At 41.0% G+C, this 22,560-nt stretch overlaps 1 long non-coding RNA gene and 1 pseudogene across 1 annotated transcript in view; one reads left to right on the top strand and one right to left on the bottom strand.

The window, feature by feature from the left end:
* Positions 1–22,560, bottom strand: part of LOC122554774 (uncharacterized) — a 72,294-nt gene that overhangs the window by 10,210 nt on the left and 39,524 nt on the right. Inside the window, exon 2 of the long non-coding RNA XR_015758045.1 lies at positions 870–971. This is a non-coding gene — a long non-coding RNA (uncharacterized LOC122554774). The remainder of the gene's footprint in view (positions 1–869; positions 972–22,560) is intronic.
* Positions 14,594–22,560, top strand: part of LOC148149150 (uncharacterized) — a 33,021-nt pseudogene continuing 25,054 nt past the window's right edge.

Raw genomic sequence — 22,560 nt, 5'->3', positions numbered from 1 at the left:
GTAATTGTAATGTTGTCGGTGCACAATAAGAATTCTGCCAACTAACATCCTATGAAACATATTTAAACAGTACTGATACAACCTGATGTTTCCTTACCTTGATTGACTGTCTCTAACCCACTTTCCATTTTACTACTTTATGCCCCCAAACACACTGCACAACCCCCATCAGCACTGATCCACCACTGTCTTTCCAAAGACACCACATAAGCTGACATTCTCCTGCTCTTCCCTCTTATGCCACAGACTTAAACAAGGTAAAGCAATTCAATTGTACACAACTGCACAAAACTGACAGTTATATGGTATTTTAAAAAAATGTGAACTGGGTGCCAATAGATTCTCATACACCATTAACTTTATCTTGAAGGTAGGACTTTATTGCAAATTGTTTCACTTTACTGAGTATTTGTGGATGCAAATATGTTACAAATATAAACTCACCACAGGCTAGTATAATACTTGACATGCTGTAAACAAAGTAAGATAACTATTTCCATTGATTGGAAATTCTCGAACTTCGGTACATAGTGTAAAAATTAGGGCCAGATAATTCAGGAGAGACGTTAGGAAGCACTTCGACACACAGAGGGTGGTAGGGGTTTGGAGCTCTTTACCATAAATGGTAGTTGATGCTAGATCGGTTTTTGGTTTTAAGTGTGAAATAGATAAATTTTTCTTAAGCCAAGGTATTAAAGGATATGAGCCAAAGGAAGGTTTGTGCAGTTAGACCACAGATCAGCGATGATCTCATTGAATGGCAGAACAGGTTTGAAGGGCTGAATGGCTTACTCCTGTTCTTAAACATGTTGCTGACTTTATTGTTGCATCTCAACTTGCCATTAGAAAGCCAAAATTTTGCAACCTACCTCAGTCACCCACATGCCATGTGTCCCATTCCTGTGGACTCTTGGAACTGCCAAACTGAATTTATGAATTCCACCAGCATTATCTGTCATCATCAGGCCAATCTACATTTCAACCAAAATAGTTAAGTCAATATTATTCTGTATTGCATACCTCTTCACATCTGCTTATATTAAAATATTATTGTAAGCTGACACATTAAAAGTAGATGCAAATTCAGAATTTATGTGGCAAACATAGCATCTCTGCAATTTTCACAATTGCACCTATTGGTGTACGTATGGGCTGCGCAAGACAGACAAAAGCAATAATTCTTTGTCTTCTCTCTTATCTGTGCTCAGTTCGGCATAACATGAACTGGCTAAATTAAATGTTTCAGTGGATTGCTACAACCATTTTTGAGTAAGTTGCGCACTTACATGGTAACAAATTCTTTTAGAGGAAAGGCCATTCAGAACTTGCATATTGATAGTAATGCAATGTCCATTTGCTCACTTGGCACCATTTGCCCATTCACCACCCAGTGAAGCCATAGACATTTGCAGTGCAGCACTAATCATGACAATTTCAGACACATCACTGTGTGTGAGAATCAGTATTCATTGAACTTATGAACTCAGTGACTTATACAGTTGAGTTCAGTTTCAATGACACCAAGTTCAGTTTCAATGACACTGCGTCTGCCAAAATACATGATGCTGCCATAGTGTCTCCAGCAGGCCCAGTTTTGGCAAATATTTCCACTGGATTCCATGAGAAATGTGTCTTTGATGGAATGACACCTAGCCTCCCTTGCATATTTCTGATATGTTGACAGTATATTTGCTAGATTTGAATTTGCAGCTGCATGTAACCTTTTTTTGCATGTCTTAATAGACTCCATCCTGTGCTCAAATTCATGTTTGACAGATGAGTCAAATGAGCTGTCTTTCCTCAATGTCTTCAGAGAGCAATTAGACAGGGTGTCTCTCCCACTGTCTACTGCAACCTATCTTTACTGCTCAGTATACGTGTTGGGATTCGAAAGTTTCATGCGCTATAAGATCGGCCTTCACCTGTTATAAATAGTGTTCACCATATAAGTCAGATGCTGAAATAGGACACATCAAAGCCACTCTGTGTCCACCAACTTTGTACCCCAGTGTTATACACTGACACACCCGTCCCCACCAGAACTGTATATCAGCATTATACAGTTACAGATCTGGTTCCACCAGAACTGTATACTAGTGCTATACAGTGAGACTTCTCCCCTCAAGAACTGTAACCCATTGTTATATATAAATTCACAGAAGTCCCCAAGACTATCAACATTGGTCTTAGAAAGTGCCCAATCTATCTCAGATTGCCTTGGAATGTCACGATAACCCAGAATTTCCAGCAAAATGTGAAGCTGAGGATGTTGCCGTCAAGTCAAAAAGATGGTCACACAAATGAATAATATATGAATTTCAGTTCTTTTATGCCAGATTTTTAGTCCATACATCCCAAAGACTGGCAGATCATATCAAACAGCATAGCCCTTTGGCTGTTCGCAACACTCAAGGCACTGGAGGCACCTGACCAGCTAGGCTTGCGAAACTTGCAACACAACAATGAACATTAACATAGAACATAAAACATAGAACATTACAGCGCAGTACAGGCCCTTCGGCCCTCAATGTTGCACCACCCTATCATACTAATCTGAAGCCCATCCCACCTACACTATTCCATGTACGTCCATATGCTTGTCCAATGACGACTTAAATGCACTTAAACTTGGCGAATCTACTACCATTGCAGGCAAAGCATTCTATACCCTTACTACTCTCTGAGTAAAGAAACTACCTCTGACATCTGTCTTATACCTATCTCCCCTCACTTTAAAGTTGTGTCCCCTAGTGTTTGCCATTCCCATACTTGGAAAAAAGCTCTCCCTGTCCACCCTACCTAATCCTCTGATTATCTTGTATGTCTCTATTAAGTCACCTCTCAACCTTCTTCTCTCTCGCGAGAACAGCTTCAAGGCCCTCAGCCTTTCTTCGTAAGACATTCCTTCCATACCAGGCAACATCCTAGTAAATCTCCTCTGCACCCTTTCCAAAGCTTCCACCTCCTTCTTATAATGCGGTGACCAGAACTGTACACAATACTCCAAGTGTGGCTGTATCAGAGCTTTGTACAGCTGCAGTATAACCTCCTGGTTCCGGAACTCAATTCCTCTATTAATAAAGGCCTTCTTAACAACCCTGTTAATCTGGGTGGCAACTTTCAGGGATCTGTGTACATGGACACCGAGATCTCTCTGCTCATCTACATACCAAGAATCTTACCACTAGCCCAGTACTTTGCATTCCGATTACTCCGTCTAAAGTGTATCACCTCGCACTTGTCCACATTAAACTCCATTTGCCATCTCTCAGCTCAGTTCTGCATCCTATCTATGTCTCTCTGCAACCTACTACATCCTTCGTCACTATCCACAACTCCACTGACCTTAGTGTCCTCCGCAAATTTACTAACCCACCCTTCTAAGCCCTCATCCAGGTCATTTATAAAAATGACGAACAGCAGTGGACCCAACACCGACCCTTGCGGTAACACCACTAGTGACTGGACTCCAGGATGAACATTTCCCATCAACCACCATCCTGTGTCTTCTTTCATTAAGCCAATTAATGATCCAAACTGCTATGTCTCCCACAATCCCATTCCTCCGCATTTTGTACAATAGCCTACTGTGGGGAACCTTATCGAATGCCTTGCTGAAATCCATATACACCATATCAACCGGTTTACTCTCATCTACCTGTTTGGTCACCTTGTCAAAAAAGTCAGTAAGATTCGTTAGGCATGACCTACCCTTCACAAAACCATGCTGACAGTCCCTGATCAGATTATTCTTTCCTAGATAGTTATAAATCTTATCTCTTATAACTTTTTCCAACACTTTACCAACAACTGAAGTGAGACTTACTGGTCTGTAATTACCAGGGTTGTCTCTACTACCCTTTTTGAACAAGGGAACCACATTTGCTATCCTCCAGTCCTCAGGCACTATTCCTGTAGACAATGATGATTTGAAGATCAATGCCAAAGGCTCGGCAATCTCTTCCCTTGCTTTCCAGAGGATCCTAGGTTAGCCAATTGGTCTGTAATTGGATAATCCTGAATGGGCAAGGAATTATGCTGACAACCAATTTAAGATTATCAGTTGGGTTTGTAGTGTGGCATACTTACATGCATTGGAAGCTACACATGTTAATAAACAGGGCCCTGTTCTTTCCAGATAGAAAACTCATGTACATGCAGTGTGATTTCTTTAAAAGCAACAAAATAGGTGTCAACCATTTGCTAGTTTATTTCAATGACATTACCGATTACAATCAAAGTACCTGGATTAAATTTTAAACAAAGCCTGGCTGTTATCTGTCAATCAGCATTAATATATGCATTCTGTATGGTAACAACTCTACCAATTAAAAGTCACTCGCTAGCAATTAGCTCTCTCTTCTCATGCTGTATTAATGTTAGCTTTCCAGTCGAATTTATATTCCTCTGAAATGTACTGATGAGTACATGTCAATTTTTTTTTCAAAAATCTGCTTAATTTCAGCAATACTCACACCCTGAATAACTTGTGGATATTGGGACCACACATAACCAAGTTTCCCAGAAACTAACAATTAACTCAGGGGAGTGAGCAGGCAATGAGCTGGGAGCTTCAGAGTTCTTTATGATAATAGACTGATTATAAAACTAAAGCATGATGGAGGAAATGGAATGCCACATAATTCAAGTTTTTTTTCCATGTGACAGTACTTTGGATTGGGCCAGGTCAGGAACGTATCAATACTCCTCTCAGATAAGCTGGATCAAAAATAAATGACTAGCATTTATATATTATCTTTCATTCATGTATATGTCAAAACATGTTACAACCAGAGGTACATTTGAAATATGCTTTGTATTGTAATATAGGAAATATGGCAACCATTTGGAAATCAAGTTTCCACAAATAGCAATGAGACATTCACCACATTATCTGTTTCAGTGCTGTTTAATTAATATATTGAACAAAAGAATTATCTCCATTTTCTTTGAAATAATGCTATAGAATCCTTTGTATTGGTTTGAGGCATTAATCACGTTCTCATTTTAATGGCTCATCTGAAATACTGTACCTCCAACACAATAGCTTATTACTGCAAGGAGTATCAACCACTCGGTCAAGTCTTGGAGTGGGATTTATCAAAGAATCCTGCTGAGCCTAATTTAATCAAATATGAGCTATATTCATGTGTAGTAAATCGTTAGGACAATAATTTGATAAATAAGGAAAAGGGTTAAATACGTATCTGAAGAAGTCTTGTAGTGCAGTGGTAATGTTACTGCCTCTGTGTTAGAAATTCTGGGTTCAAGACCCTTCACCGGACTTGGTGGGGATGGAAGGTGTGTCATTACACTGCTAAATTGGTTGCTTATTGATCTGTACATCCTGCTGACATGCTTATGGAAGGTGGTAAGAGCAGAAGTTTCCTGGTCAGCCAGAAACATGTGGCAGCTACAGCACAACAAATTCCCAACATCAAAAGACTCCACTCACAGGTTCATGACACAAGTAAACACATCATCATTCTGGGGACTACTAGATGAATCCTCAAGAATTACATCCTTTGTGACCTCACACTTACATTACTTGTAATCAAGAATGCAAAGTAGCGTCATAAGTCACAACTGATATGTTAACATTGCAATTATTTAAGAAATGTACTTTTTCTCCTTGTCCTCCAGTTGAATATAGAGTCAATCATTATATTTACCTGTCCAATCATTATATTTACCTGCCCAATCATTATATTTATCTGGACTGTTATTAGCAACATGGAAGAATCACGTATGTGACAAGTAAAACAAAAATTGATATCTATGATAACTATACATACACAGCCTCAATGTTGTCGTGAAATGTTGTCGTGAAATCTCCCCAACATTCCCTCCCTTGGCCTCTACTGAGGCCACACCAACCCATGTAAACATTAACGAACATAAGAGGTCCGGAAGGGGGGAAAGTAAACTACATCGGGTGCCACGTCTGCTGTCCAAAAAAAAAAGTCCCAAGTGTAAATGTCCATTCGCTACGGTGGTGTGTGTTTTGTCTTGTGTTTTTTTTAAAACAAACGAGAAAATGTAAGGGCATACTGCCCGCAGTCAGGTACACGCCAGCGATCGGAAAACCATTGGAACAGTGTACTGTGCCCCGGCCTTCCCGCCGGCCAGAATGGTTCACAGGCCTGCAGGCCTGTCCAGGCGTCTGATGTATGTACTGCAGGCCATGTGGTCGGAGGCAATCTCCTCCGAGTGCACAGCGCAATTGCACCCGTGCCAGGCTGACCCGTGCCCGAGGAGACTCTTCTGCCACTGGATAACCTCCAGTCAGTAACGGACAGCAACCTCCATCTAGTTGCCGCTGAGGACAGAGCCGGGCAGTGGCAGTCCGATCAAAACCCACGTAGAACCTCCGATTGCAGTGTAGTAGTCACTGATGTGATCAGCAGTTGAATCCCGGGGCATACAGTACTTCTCGGCCCCTGACTGCAGCGTACAGTATAAGTCAAAGTGCTGCCAATGTAGGTGGGCAAAACTAACATGGAAGGGGTTTATTTTTTTGAACAGCAGATGTTACACTGAGGGAGAAGGGATAGTATTGGGTAGCAGTAGGGGAAAAAAGAAGCATAAGCACACACCTATTGGAACCCCGTACCCTACGGAAATAGACGAACCTGAAATAGACCTGTCACCATGAGCAGTGTGAATTGCCGTACATTAATGATAGTCCCCCGTCTACCGGGAAAGGACATGCACGCAAACTGCAGCATCTGTATCTATCCAAAAAAAATTCATTGTAACCCGCAAACATAAGTCCCCAGTTGAGAAAAAATCAGTATAAACCGCAAGCACCTGCTCCCACTTGAGAAAAAATCATTATAAACCGCAAGCTCGTTAGGGCCGACTGCCTGCCCCTCTTCCGCGGTTACGTTAGGGCCCGGGTGTCCTTGGAGAAGGAGCACGCGGTGTCCACCAACACCCTGGAGTTGTTCAGGGAGAGGTGGGCGCCGCAGGGAGTGGAGTGCATCATTTCTCCCTCCAACTCTATTTTGATTTAGTCCCTACCCTTCCCCTCACTGTTTTTGATCACACAGCACTGCCCTTTGATGTGAAGGGCAGTGTTTGTCACTAAAAAAAAAAAAAAACAAGCATGTAGAGGTGGGCGCCGCAGGGAGTGGAGTGCATCATTTCTCCCTCCAATTCTATTTTGATTTAGTCCCTACCCTCCCCTTCACTGTTTTGATCACACAGCACTGTCCCTTGATGTGAAGGGCAGTGCTTGTCACTGGCCACCCAGGTGTTTTCCAAAGAAAAAAAAGAAAAAAAAAAATTAAAAAAAGGGAAGTGTCACTGCCCTCTGATGTGAAGGGCAGTGCTTGTCACTGGCCATCTGGGTGTTTTCCTATCTTCCTGGTGGTGGAAATTGAATAAAGATTCGTGCACTTTGTGTCTTCCACTGTGTCTCACACCTGCACACACACACACCATGGGTGCTGGGGATAAAATGAAAAAAAAAAACAAGCATGTAGAGGTGGGCGCCGCAGGGAGTGGAGTGCATCATTTCTCCCTCCAATTCTATTTTGATTTAGTCCCTACCCTCCCCTTCACTGTTTTGATCACACAGCACTGTCCAAAAGAAAAAAAAATAAACCGCAAGCACCTGCACACAAGCAATTACCCCCACACAGAGGCAATCCGGCTGTCAGCTGAGTAAGCTTTCTAGGATTTAAGTACTCGAATCAGCAGGAGTTCCCCCGCAGCCCGCCAGCTGTGTAAACATATTAGAGGCACTTGAAAAGTGATTACCTAGAACTCTAGCAATTTCACCACAGGCCGTCGGCTGTGTAGACAGCAAGGGCCCTTGAGGTAAAAGCCGGGTGAGTTCCCGATTTAAACGGACAGATGACACAGCCCACGGTCTGTGGAATACAGCACCCACACCCGGGTGAAAGTGAGGGAATCGGGTTACAGGGGAAAGTCGTAGATAGTCTTGCGACTCATTACCCGTGATGTCGCATGTAACGTGTGCGGGTTTTGAAGCGTACCCTCTCGCTGGGCAGTTTCAGCTGGAGGCTGGTCCAGCATCACCGCCTGGTATGCGGGCGAGGAGGCATCTGTTCCTGATAGGGCACGATCAATAGTGCATGTTACCAGTGTCCTGATACACGGAATGCAGCAACACCCGCAAGTGACAAGAATAGCTACCGAGATGCACACCCCCATGGCCAGCTGCCCTAGCAGAGTCCCCCATCTCCCAAATGTGACGTTCAGCCAGTCGACGACTGGATTTTTGACCCCCGATCGGTGGTTCAGCTCAGCAGCTAGGGTTCGGAGCTTCACCAGGGTCTTAGTGAGTTTGCCATCTGGGCCTGTGTTGTTTGATATGGCTGTACAGCACATGGTCCCAAACAGTGCACAAACACCTCCTTTTTCGGCAAGTAACATGTCCAAAGCCATCCTATTTTGTAAGGTCATGAGGGAGGACTGTGCAAGCTGTTCATGGATGGCGTCAACTGCATCCCGGGTTAGGTTGGTAAGCCTCTGCAGATTGTAGTGGAGGAGGTTGATTCTGTTAACGTTTTTATTAACCGTGATCGGGAAAATGGCGGAAAAAAGGGGAAAACTTTCAAAACCCGCAGCAATCTCATCCACCAGCTTGTATTCGTCGGGGATATTTCTGGCCTGCCCAACGGCATCAACCCTAGCCGCCTCCCCAGGGGAATCACTGCTACCCTCCCCCGGCCCCGGACTCTGTTGGGTGTCTGTCCCTGACCTCAGGGTGACCATCTGCACTGCGAGCTTGGCTGCCCTGTCAGCTGCATCATTTCCCAGCGCTTCCCTGGTACGTAAGGCAGAGTGTCATTGCACTTTCACTACTGCCACTTCCCTTGGACGATGCACTGCCTGGAGCAATCGTCGCAAACTCTGGTCGTGTTTTACCGGCCTCCCCGTGCTGGTTTTAAAACCACGTCTAACCCATGCTGTGCCCTCTATGTGGACTGCGGTCCATGCATAATTGGAGTCAGTGAAGATGTTAACTCGGTGTCCCTCACTCAGTTCTAATGCCCTTGTCAGGGCTGTAATCTCTGCTAGCTGTGCAGATGCAGGCTGTGGGATTTTCCCAGACTCGATGGTGTCGTATACCCCCCCTGAATCTCTGACCACGGCATACGAGGCTCGTACGCCGCCTGCTTCCCGACGGCTGCTGCCATCGGTGTACAGGTCCCAGTCTGCCTCGGCCAGGGGTTCTGTGTGCAACCCCTTACGTATCCTCCTCTCCTCAGCCACTCTGGCCACACAGTCGTGGGGCTTCAAGGATCCCCCATTCACTCCCACCATCATATTCCTAGTACTCCCCCTATCGGATGCAAACGTAATGTGCGGTGATGGAAGGGCATTCTCAATTCTAACCTGCCGCCCAGCTGAAAAGCTAGGCTCCTTTGCTGTGATCTGTGTGAATAGTCAAGGGATGGCAGAGTACTAGATGGTCAGTGTTGTTGACCGCTTTCGTTACTGCTGCCACAAATCTGGCACAGCCTGGCTGCCCTTTCTCAATGGGCTCTAAACGGCAGCTGTAATACCCCAGCACTCTCCTGCAGCCTCAGTCCTTTTGGTACAGGACGGCGTTTACTATCCCCTTAGTCTCTGCCACGTCCAGGTGGAAACCTTTCTTATAGTCTGGGTGCGCTAGCGTGGCCGCTGCTCCCAAAGCTTGCTTCACCTCCTTGAATGATTTCTCTCTCTCCGCGTTCCATCGCAACTGACTCTTGAGCCTCTTTGCCCCAACCTCCGTGATCATTTCCCTGAGTGGGGATGTCATAGTCACAAAGTCAGGGACGTAGGTGCGAGAATACCCACATAACCCCAGGAAGGCCATCATGTCCTGTACTGTTATAGGGGTGCCATAGGAGAGGATCGCTTCCGTGTGCGCTCTTGAAAGTGTGGTGCCCCCTTTTCCTACTATCCGTCCCATAAAGGATACTGATTTTCGGGCTATCTGTCACTGTTCCCGTTTTACTTTAAAACCGGCTGCCACAAGGGTGTCCAGCAAGGTGCGGACCCCCTCCAAATTTTGGGTGTCAGTTTCACTGGCAATCAACAAATCATCCCAAACTGCTCTAAGATCTGTATAGTCGTCTTGGAGGCCTGCCCTTCGGCTTTCATCTTTTCCGATGTACGGTGCCTGTTCAGATAGTGATGTACCTGTTTCCTCCATATGTCCTCCTCCATCAAATCCACCCCCACCAGGTCTTTCAATTTGCTCTGCACTGGTGCAGGGAGTCCCTCGGTCACCCCCCTCCAAAAATGTGCTATTGCCAAGGGAGAGCTATCTGGCCTTTCACCTGTCCCAGCCTACCATAGGTCCCAGGCCCTCCCCAGGTATTCATGTACGTCCTCCTATTGGCCGCATCGAAGTGCCTGTCCAGCTCCTGCTGTGCTTGACAATGGCTCAGCCATCCCCGGGAGCGGTTCCGATCCCGTATTCAATAGTTCATTGTTTCAAGGAATTACTATGCGTCTAACAGGCTAGCCATTTTCAATAGTTTCAGTTTAACTAAATTGACAATTACTTATCAACTTTAGACTTAAATAGAGCCATTCACACTTAACAGTTACAGGTTCCAATAGAGCAATTCACACTTGTCTAACAGTTACAGATTCCGATCGGTTTCTTTATTAATCCCGAGTTTCGATGGGACAATTGATACTGGCTGGTATTTACAGGCTCCAAGATTTAATTAACATTATGCATATCCCTTACAAGCTCCAGCCAGGTACTCATGCAGTCGCCAGCAGCAGCTCGCTTGGCTGTTGTTAACCATTTCAGGGCTGGAACTAGAAGTGTCTGTTGCAGAACTAGTGTCACCCTCCCTAGCCCTACATTAAACACCCCAGTGAAATCTCCCCAACAATCATTATAATTGTTTTTTAAAAAAATCAGTAAAATTCACAAGAAAAATCTTTGCTGCAAAATGACACTCCTTATAGAAGTTGGGAAGCCAACAGTATAAATCAACTAATGAAAAAGGGAAAACTTACAGGAGAAAAGTTTTGAAGGAGAAACAAGTTTTTATGTTCAACTGAAAAGACTTCTGTGAGAAACATTCTCAGCATGACCTTATTGTTTTCCTGTACTTTGATAAGCATTTTTCAAGTTACATTCAGAGAGTTTTCTGTCCTCTTCAAATCATATATGTCTGACTATCTTTATAAGTGATTCTCAGCTCTCCGCATCCTCCAGAGCAGCTCCACTGACTGAGAACTTGATGCGATTTAAAACTGTGTCAAGGCCAATAAATTAGAAACCTTTCCTTAGTAACTGCAGGGTAACTCCCCTGCCGGCACAACATGCTTCCCACATCTTCTAGACACAACAGAATATCAGCACAGTGAAGGTCTTTCTAGGCATTAACCACTAAACAAATTTATTGAACAACCATAAGTAGACATCTAAAGTTATTATCATATCACTGTTCAAATGTGTCAACTCTTTATAACAAGAAAAATAATAAATGATTCTCAATTGCTCTGGAAGCTATACATTTTAAAACTGACTTTCATAGATGCAAGGCAGAATTTTTCCAGCTCTTGAACAATGTAGGCAACAGTGAGACAATTGTTAAAATACAGCAAGATTGGAAACGGGAGGTTTGCAACATTGAGAATAAAATGTCCACTTCTGCAGTTAAGATTTTAAAGCTGGACAAAAATCTCACTTGCGCATAATGAGTGAAATATTTGTATACATTCACATATCATTATTACCCAAGCTTAAGTCACTGCACCTTGCTCCAACAGTTTATGTTACGAACCTGTGCATCAACCAAATGCTCATGTTTCCAAGTCTATGAGGAATAGTTGTTAGTGTCGTCAAGGAAGACTGGGATCATCAGGAGATACTGCTACAGTCAAGGGAATTACCCATCCCCATTCTAGAGGCTTGGATATGGTCAGTGACTTGGGCATTAAGGATCAGAGAAAAGTTTTTTTTAAAGTCCAGGAAGTGCATCACGGTCAATCTTGCAGGTTGATTCCTTCAAGCAATAATTCACTCAGGGAGTTGAATAGAGATCAATCAGGGAATAGTCCAGCTTTAGTCAGGGGTGTTCTTCTACATTGTTCAATGGGGTAAGTCAGAGTCATTCCTGGAGGCCAATGCAGTGAAAATCAAGGGACTGTTGTCGTGGGCAAGTTTAAGGAAGTCATGTGGAAATTGAAGACACCATGCTGGGATGCAGATAGGGCAATCATTGTGAAGGAGATAACTCAACATGTTTGGGTTAGAGATGATGGAGCTACTACATGAGAGGATAGGGGCTACTGCAAGGTGTCATCTGTGGTCACCACCATCCTGTCTTAGCTGGATGAACAGTGCATTATAAGTGTTGTTGTCACTAAGCTGTATGCCTTGCATTCAGTGGTAAAGTGGAGATGTAGATGAAGACTTAAATAAAAGGGTTGCATGGGAGTGAGGGGAGACTGAAATCTGATAAGGTTGAAAGGGAGAGCAAGGTGGAAAGGAGCATAAAGGTCTGGGGAGGTTTTGGGGGCGGGGGAGGGTGGCAGAAATGGGAGGAGGGTCAACTAGATTGACAGGCTGAGAATACAAGTCACTTTGTAAAATGCAGTCTGTGTTGCTTTCCAGCCTCCTCCAAATTGCAAGCCTACAATGGAAATGACCAAAAGGCTGCCAGCGCAGCATTTCACCCAGAGTGGCTAGAATAAGCTTTTATTTGGTCTAAGGGAGTGAGTTTTACTTGTGAAAGATGTGAGGCTCTTCAAGGCAATCAGACATTTATACATACAGGTTAAAGACATCTGTAACCACAAATTTCTTCATATGAAGTTCATGCAGTGACCAACTATATTAACTACCAATACTGGGTGCAAACAAATTTGACCATGACATAGATGATGACAAGTTAACCAGTAATCTCAGTGAAACACGTTGTAGTTTCATTCAGAATGTAAATTCATAGAAATTAAGGAAAACATTTAAAAGCATAAATAAGATGATCTCAGTTAAAATGCATGATAAATGTGAACTAACAGTTCATTTTCAGTGTCCAATAATTTTAAAAGTTATTCTAATTTTTTTAATGCACTGAAGCATCAACATTTATTATAGTCAAAGTGATTGAACAACTTAAAACATCAAACTGTAAAGTCTGTCTACAGAAATACTCCTAAATTTCTGCAACAAATTTCAAGTAAATCATTTAATAAGAGAAACAACAACAAATGATAATGGAGAAAAATATTACACACCTCCAGGCAGATTTAAAATCACAAATCACAAATCCTTCAGACAGGAAACTGAACAGGTCTAAATGAAAGAGACAATTTATGTGGTAAAGAATTGCTTTAGGATTACACACGAAACTCAAAGCAGAACAAATCTATATACTGTGACAATGCTACTCCTTTAGCAAGGTTTTTGTCCTTGGTTTCTTTCAAAAGGGGTTGCAAAGGGCAGAGGTTCCGATTTGTCTGGGTCAGGCCACTTTGATTATGGCTAACAGATACTCAAAGACAACAATCAAGGAAAAGGGCTTTTAGGTATTTTTAAAAATGAAATGGGCATGATCCCATGTTTCAACCAATGATCCTTGGTTGATCCTCTCTAAAATCTCTCTCCTGTAAGAACGTGTGTTTAAATTTACTTTCTAACCAATGGGTGTGTTTATGGGATGCTGCAGGAAATCAGAACAGTTCTTTACTAAGTTGTGGGGGATATCATGTCAATCGGGTTTTCAAATAGTTGATACTCTAAATAATGTTTTCTTTTGTTTATGTTTCATTCGGCAGTTAATCAGGTTTTCTAAATTCTGTTTTCTTTGCTTGTGTTTCATTCAGTAAATAAATTCTGTTTTGTTTAAAACTGAGTGGTTTGACCAACTGCACCACTGCTGGAATATCCACTGTGCACCTGCTTAAAACAACTTGAATAGTTAGGGTCTGGGCTACCTTCTTGAAATGTTTTGAGGGGCTCTGGCCCGGTCCATAACAAACTGGGAGCTCTTTGCAGGTTTTATCCTGTAGTCCCTGGGATTAGGGTTGTTGGACTTAAAGGCAGCGAATGGTAGGTGATAGTGCCTTTTGTTCCGGGTGTTGAATTTGGTTGGTTCAAGCAGTGCTGATGTAGTAATGGCTCTGTCAGTCACCAAGAATTTTCTGGGGGTGGAAGAAATGACTTTGGGGGCTTTTGGAGGCAAAGCTGCTCAAATTGGCCATCAAGCTAGAGTTGGAGCAGCCTCCTTCCATGAGGAAAGGAGAGACAATTATAGCAATAGCTCAGCATCTAAATTTGCTTGAGATGCCATCAGAATCTTTGGAGATGGCTAAAATTCAACTGAAAATGAAGCAACTTGAGTTAGAGGCAAAAGAAAAAGAAAAAGAAAGAGAAAAAGAAATGAAACTGTTTGAATTATGATAAAAGCAGAGGAAATACAAAAGGAAAGAGATAATAAAGGGAAAAAGCAAGAGAAAGAGAGAGAAGAGACAAAGAGAGAGAGAGAAGAAAGGAAAAAAGAGAGGGAGTTTGAACTTTATAAATTGGTACTTAGAGAGGAAAATCAGGTTAAAAGGATGGAGATGAAGGCAGAAAGTAAGCTTAGTGAGGCAAAGAGTGAGGATGAGCAAACCTGTTGCAGCCAATGGGCTGGTAGGGATCTGTTTAAATATGTCCAGATAAAACTCACGTAACACCAGGTTATAGTACAACAGGTTTATTTGGAAGCACTAGCTTTCAGAGCACTGCTCCTTCATCAGGTAGCTGTGGAACAGGATCATAAGACACAGAATTTATCACAAAAGATTACAGTGTCATGCAACTGAAATGATTGCTAGATTGCTGTTAAGTCTTTTATCTTTTTGAATGGATTGCAGTTTCCAGTTCATTAATATGTAAATCCCAGAACTCCTTTTAAGTCACATTCCCAAGATAACTTAAGGTTTTATATTAAAAAAAAGTGACATCTCAGCTTAGACAATGTATTAAGAGTGTGAGGTTAGAGTCTGTCTGTATCCCAATCTTGAATCAGACTGGTTCTATTTCCAAAGTAGAAATTTATAAAATATTACATGGATTGACTGCTTGCATTGACTGCCTGCATATTGTGTGTTTTTTAAGCAAAATAGAATGTATCTGCAAATATAATTCTGCAAATGCAAATTTACCCCCAAAGACTTATTTGTGTGTGCATGCATAAGAGAGAGTGTGAGTGTGAGTGCGAGTGTGAGTGAGGGAGTGTGTTTGCATGTGTGCATGCTTCATGATGTGTGTGTATGAGTGTGACGGAGTATAAGCCTGTGAGAGGTTGTATGCTTGGGTTTGAATTTGGATTGTGTATATGTGAGTGTGAGTATCTATGGGGGTGTGTGTGTATGTGTGTGTGTCTGCTTGCGTGTGCGTGCGTGTGTGTGTGAGAGAGAGAGAAAGAGAGAGAGAGAGTATATTGCAGTGGGGTCACCTATCGTGTGACATGAACCCAAGGTCCCGGTTGAGGCCATCCTCATGGGTTCTGAACTTGACTATTCACCTCTACTTGGCCACTCTGTGTTGTTGCATATCTTGAAGTCCACTTTGGAGGATGGGCACCTGAAGATCCGCAGCCGAATGTCCCTGACAGCTGAAATGTTCCCTGACTGGAAAAGAACATTCTTGTCTTCCGAAGATACACAAAGCCAACACACCTGGACATCCTATCATATCAGGCAATGGGAACATGTGTGTGAACCTCTCAGGCTATGTCGAAGGAATCTTGAAATCCATTGTACAGGGGACCCTCAGCTTCTGTGGCGACACTACAGGTTTCTTACAGAAACTCAGCATCCACGGGCTCGTCGAACCGGGAACATTCCTCGTCACAATGGATGTTTCAACACTCTACATCAGTATCCCAGACAATGATGGCATTGCAGCAACAGCCTCACTACTTAACACCAACAACTGCGAATCTCCAAGCACCTCCTACAACTCATCCACTTCAGCCTTGACCACCACGTTTTCACCTTTGACAACCAGTTCTTCATCCAGAAACACAGACCAGCCTTGGGGACCAAATTTGCACCCCAGTATGCCAACAATTTTATGCACAGGTTTGAACAAGACTTCTTTTCTGCACACGACCTCCAACCAATACTATACACTAGATATATTGACAACATTTTTCTTCCTCCGGACCCATGGTGAGGAGTCACTGAAACAACTACACAGTAATATCAACAAGTTTAATCCCACCATCAGACTTACCATGGACTATTTTTTAGTATCTGTGTCATTCTTGGGTACATGCATCTCCATTAAGGATGGTGACCTCAGCACCTCACTCTACCGCAAGCTCATGGATAACCTCATGATGTTGCACTTCTCTAGATTCCACCCTACACACATTAAAAAATCCATTCCTTACACACAAGCTCTGCACACATACAGGATCTGTTCAGATGAGGAGGAACCTTTTACAAGAGGCTTAATTGACTGCATAGGACCTGACCTAAAACAATAAGTGGGAATCAGTATTTGTTAACAATAATGGATGCGTCCACTAGATTTCCAGAGGCCATTCCATTATGCAATATCACAACTAAAAGGATTGTAGAGGAGTTACTCAATTTTTTTACTAGATACAGACTACCACAGAGATATAATCAGATCAAGGGTCTAATTTTACATCAAAATTATTCTTGGAAGTTATCGACAGCTTAGGAATAAAGCAATTCCAATTCACTGTATACTATTCAGAATTGCAGGCAGCGCAAGAAAGATTGCATCAGACATTAATGACCATGTTGAGAGCTTACACTCAAGACTATCCAGATGATTGGGATTAAGAAATTCTGTTTATACTTTTTGCCATCAGAGATGCACCAAATTAATCGACCAAATTCAATCCATTTGAGTTAGTTTTGGGCATGAAGTGAGAGGTCTGCTAAAGTTGGTTAAGGATAAATTGGTGAGTCAGAATGCAGAGTCCACATAGTTGGACTATGTGTCAGACTTTGGGGAACAATTAAATAGAGCAGTTGGCTAGACAGCATTTTAAAATATCACAGCATACAATGAACTGGAAGCAGACAAGAAATTAAAAACTTGCAATTTTGCTATCAGGGACAAAGTGTTAGTGTTACTTCCAGTGATAGGTGAACCTTTAAAAGCAAGGTTTAGTGGACGTTATCAAGTCAAAAGAAGATTGGGTAGGGTGAACTATTTGATAAGGACTCCAGACAGAAAGAAATCTCACAGATTATGTCATGTAAATATGCACAAATTTTGACAGGGAAGGAAAGCAAAAGGCGACTGTGTTACTGATTACAATACAGACTGAAGAACCAAGTTCAGAGGATTCTGAATTGAACATTCCTAAAACTAAATTGGAAAATGAGGAAGTTGTCAAAAATTGGAATAAATTATTGAGTTACCTTCCAGAGGGAATCAAAATGAACTGAAATGTTATTGTTATTGCAAGGGGAGACATGTGGAAATAAGCTAGGATGTGCTAACCTAATTATGCATGATGCAGATATAGGAAATCCTGTTCCAATTAAGCAACATCCTTATCTGCTTAACCCTCTAAAGTTGGCACAGGTTCAAAAGGAGGTTGAATGCGTGCTCTAAGATGACATAATCGAAGTGAGTTGCAGTGACTGGAGCTGACCCATAGTAGTGGTGCCAAACCAGATGGTACCCAACAGTTTGTGTACGCTATCGCAAAGTCATGCAGTTACAAAGTCTGATTCATAATCAATTCCACATTTGAAAAGGTGGGACATGCAACTTATATTTCTAAGTTGGACTTGCTCAGAGGATACTGGCAGATACCATTGTCTAAAAAAACAAAGTCAGTTTTGACTTTCGTAACACAGAACAGACTGTATCAACTTAAAGTCATGTCATTTGGTATGAAAAATGCGCCGGACACATTTCAGACACTAACCAATAAGGACATTTTCATATTTATAACCATGTAATTTTAGTCACACATGGAAGGAACATTTGCAACATATATCAGAATTGTTCGATCGACTTCGGGAGGCAGACTTGGCAATAAATCTGCCAAAGCCCAAGTCACCTTCTTGGGCAATGTTATTGGAAATGGACAAATGGCCCCATGAATGCAAAAACAAAGGTAATTGGGAAGTTTCCCATGCCACTGATGAAAAGAGCAGTACTATGGTTCCTGGGATTGAGTGGGTTTTATCCGAAATTCATACCAAATTTTAGCAGTGTGGCTGCTCCTCTCATTGAATTGCTAAAGAAAAGCAAGAACTTTCAGTTGACAGCAAACTGTCAGAATGCATTTGACAGCCTGAAAACTGTGTTAACCACTGCCCCAGTGATAGGCACACCTAATTCTGCAAAACCATTCAAGGTGGCTATAAATATGAGTGATATGGGTGTCAGTACTGTGCTCTTACATGAAGATAAGGTAGAAAGACATATCAGGATTTCTCCCAAAACTGAACATGCATCAACAGAAAAATTTGACAAGTGAGGAGACTTTGAGCTTGGTATTGGCATTGCAACATTTCTGTTACCAGTTATGTATTTGAGACAATGAAAGTATATTGATTATAACCCACTGAAGTTTGTGCAGAAATTTAAGGACAAAAAAATCCTGACTTTTTAGATGGAACTTGTTATTACAGCCATTCGATTTGAATATTGTGCATGTGGCTAGATAAGAAAATATGATTGCCAATGCATTATTGAGACTTGAATGTGAAACAGACGTATTTGGTGGCAACAGTAAATGGACTGAAATAGAATGTAGTAGTGCATGTTTGTATGGTTATAGTCAATGTAATGTATACATTTTATAGTGTACATTTTATAGTAGATGGGTGTTTGAAAGGGGTTTGAATTAAGGGATTTGAAAAGAAGCCATCTTTGGTGGTTCATTTTTTTAAGGTTGAAGGTGTGACGAAGCTGCTCCTTCAACAAGGTTATGTTGTCCTTGGTTTTTTGTTTCAAAAGGGCTTGTAAAAGGCAGAGGTTCTGACTTGCCTGGGTTAGACCATTTTGATTATAGCTAACATATGATGCCTAAGGCAACAATCAGGGAAAAGGTTTTTTAAAACACTTGTACAATGAAAGGGGAGTGGCCAGTTCTCCAGATCAGGAATTTGTCTAGTTTGGTTTACTTTTAGCTGGGGATCCTGAGAAGCTGCTGGGAATAAAAGAAGAATAAAAGAATAAAAGAATTTCAGCCAATGATCCCTGGCTGATCCTCTCTGCAATCTCTCTCTGCTGTAAGAACCTGTGATTGAATTTACCTTTTTGCCAAGGGGTGTGTTTATGAGATGTTGCAGGAAATTGGAACAGCTCTTGGTTAAGTTGTAGGGGATATCGTGTCAATCAGGTTTTCTAAATTCTGTTTTCTTTGCTTTTGTTTCATTCAGTAGTCTGTAAATAAATTCTGTTTTGTTTAAAATTGAGTGGTTTGACCAGCTGCATCACTCCTGGAATATCCACCTTCCACCTTCTTAAATCAACTAGAAAAGTTAGGGTCTGGGCTATCTTCTTGAAATGATTTGAGGGGTTTTTACCTGGTCCATAACACTTATTCTATAAGTTTGGTTGCAGATCCAGCTTTAAAGTGATAAAATGTGAGAGAAGAAACAGATACAGCTGATAAGATTGCAAGATCATTTGATAAAGACTTTACATTAAACAGCAATCATATAATGGAGAGAGCAAAATTTCACCGATGAATACAGGCTCCTGTAGATTGTTGAGAACAATATTAATGATATTTACACTTTGTCAGAATTTTATAATTATGGTGACATACAACTAGAATGAATCAGGGTCAGAATTGTCAGAATTTCTGATACATCTCTTTCAGCTATGATACAAGGGAACACAATTTATCAATTTTCTAAAGTGCAAAATCACCATTACATCACATGATAGAGCAACGCAAAACATCTTTAAGTCCTTTGATATGAGAAGTAATTCTTCTAGATGTGGAGTTAATAAAAATAAATGAAAACAATCTCCAGCTTTATCATGTCAACACAACCTTTGGAAGAAAGTGGGGCATCTTTAGAGAACGTGGATGCAGCAGCCAAAACAACTATTAAACCACAAAATTAATAATGCTAATGTGCACAAATAGGCTAAGACCATACAGCAAACATCTTTGTAGGTAAACATAGAAAATCAAGACTTGCCTTCATTAGAAAGTATTTCAATACATAATGATATGCTCCCTTTCCTTAAAGTAATTGATGACTCAGCTGAACCAATTATAACAGAAATCACTGAAAACAACAAATGCTGGAGATCACAGCTAGTCAGACAGCATCCATGGAGAGAGAGCAAGCAAACATTTCAAGTCTAGATGATTCTTCACCAGAGCTTACTCTCTCTCCATGGATGCTGTCTGACTAACTGTGATCTCTAGCATTTGTTGTTTTCAGTACGGATTTCAGCATCTGCAGTAATTTGCTCCTATAACAGAAATCACATTGGTTAAGAGTCATCTAATCAATTTCAAACTTAACATGGGGCCAATTGTTACTATTTGATGTGGACAAAATTCTTTGGTTGAAGTGAATGAATTCTCTAAAACACAATTTCATGGTGCAGACACAACACTGCTCAGTATCAAAGTGTTGTTGTGAGAACTCATAAAATACAGAAATTAATACTGTATGCAACAGGTGTACATCATTAAAGACCAACACTTCTTACTCCTGAGAAGAAAAGCACACTTGTCTCTGAAAATTCTGCAGCATGTTGAAGAACTAGGGGAAAGTGAGGACTGCAGATTCTGGAGATCAGAGTCAAGAGTGTTGTGCTGGAAAAGCACAGCAGGCCAGGCAGCATCTAAGGAACAGGAGAATCGACATTTCAGCATAAGCCCTTCACCTGGAAGTGTTTATGCCCAAAATGTTGATTCTCCTGTTCCTCGGATGTTGCCTGGCCTGCTGTGTTTTTCCAGCACCACACTCTGGAGTATGTTGAAGAACCTCACCAACTTTGGTAGTTGAATGCTATTGATCATTGTAACTTTACTTGGCAATGGAGTGATTTCATAGGCTTCAGATGATAGTTTGCTGAATATTTTCATAGCTGTAATGTGAATTTACTCTCAAGGTAAGCCTGATGTTACACAAGCAATAACTATTTATCACAGATATAATGTAGCTAATTAATAAGTAAGAATTAATATACTATTCACTGTTCATCAAGATTGAGCCTATATTCTGCTTGTATGATCATGTGGGCATTCTCCTCTGCTTGGTATGAGTGGCCGAAACTGATACCAATAAGAAAGATTGGTGGCAGGTAAGTCTACTCAAGACACCCCTTCCATTCTGGAAGAAACCACTTCAAGAAAAGATTCCATCCTCAAAGTATCTGTGCAGAGGCCAAACTAATTGGCAATTCTTGCAATACACTATTGAACCAGGCTGAGATATTAATCAGATTGCAATTGATTATTAACTTGTTAAATTTTTGGGGTTGAGTTTTTAATGCAAACCACTTTCAAATTTAAACTAGACAAAAAGCATGTTTCACTTAAAAAAATCATCTCAATGAGAAATGTCCTTAACTCTATATGTCTTCACAAATGCGGCCTGACCCAATGAGCACTTCCATCATTATGGTTTATTTTTTAAAAATAATTTGGATTTCTCACAAACAACCACATAATAAATTCATAACATGATAAATATTATGTTAAGTATATCCATTTGCTTCACATTTGTAGTTTTTAATTACTTTCAAAAAAGTTCTGTCCTATTAAAATTATTCATATCTTGCTAAAATAACAAGTTTATATGGCTCCAAATTTATTTCAATGTCCTTTTAAGAACAATTATAATGGACGATGTGATAATCTCAATACAAGTATAAATGATATCTAAAGCCTCTTAGTTATGACAAATATTGTGCTTTTTAATCAATCCACATTATCTCTTCATCACTTGTAGATCTCAGATGCTTAATTTAATGGTTTTTGTACCTTGGAAATTTCTGTCTCCTGTAGTTGATAGTATAATAAATTCTAGTGAAAGATCATTCTGCAAAACAAATAAATTCTCTCTGAATCGATCTCAATCTCTGCTATCTATTTATTGCAATCCTCTACCCTTTCTCTCTTCACATCTAGTTGTTCCATTTACATGAACATTTCTGATACCATATCCTACAATTCGACAAATACCTTCTACTAGCACCTTTTCTACTTATATTAACTGCTTAATTTTAAACCTGTCACAAACATTTTAAAAACAACTTTTTCACACCTCAGAATGTGGATCAAATTCAAGTGGTCTATTCCAGTTCCAATTTTTCTCTCTTCAGTTTTGATTCTACTATTCTTAGCTGATCCCGATTTCTATTTCAGACATTCATAATTCCCTTTCCTCTATTAATGTTTCTTTATCATTAACATTTCCCTGATAGATGTGTTTAACTTTTTTAACATTTGACTATTTTCATTCCTTAAAGGGAACTACAGAAACAATTTCCTGACATGTTACTTGTTTTTGGTGTTCTTTACCACTGTCATTTTGGCAATTTCTCTGTATTATTTTATCTCCACATATCTGATTTTAACTACATGCATTATCACTTGCATTCAG

The sequence above is a fragment of the Chiloscyllium plagiosum genome, unplaced genomic scaffold (genome assembly GCF_037043375.1).
Source record: "Chiloscyllium plagiosum isolate Xiang-an unplaced genomic scaffold, Cpla_swu_hap1 HiC_scaffold_9, whole genome shotgun sequence".
Taxonomy (NCBI): domain Eukaryota; kingdom Metazoa; phylum Chordata; class Chondrichthyes; order Orectolobiformes; family Hemiscylliidae; genus Chiloscyllium; species Chiloscyllium plagiosum.
The sequence above is the reverse complement of the archived record's forward strand: the minus strand, read 5'-3'. Positions and strand labels throughout refer to the sequence as shown.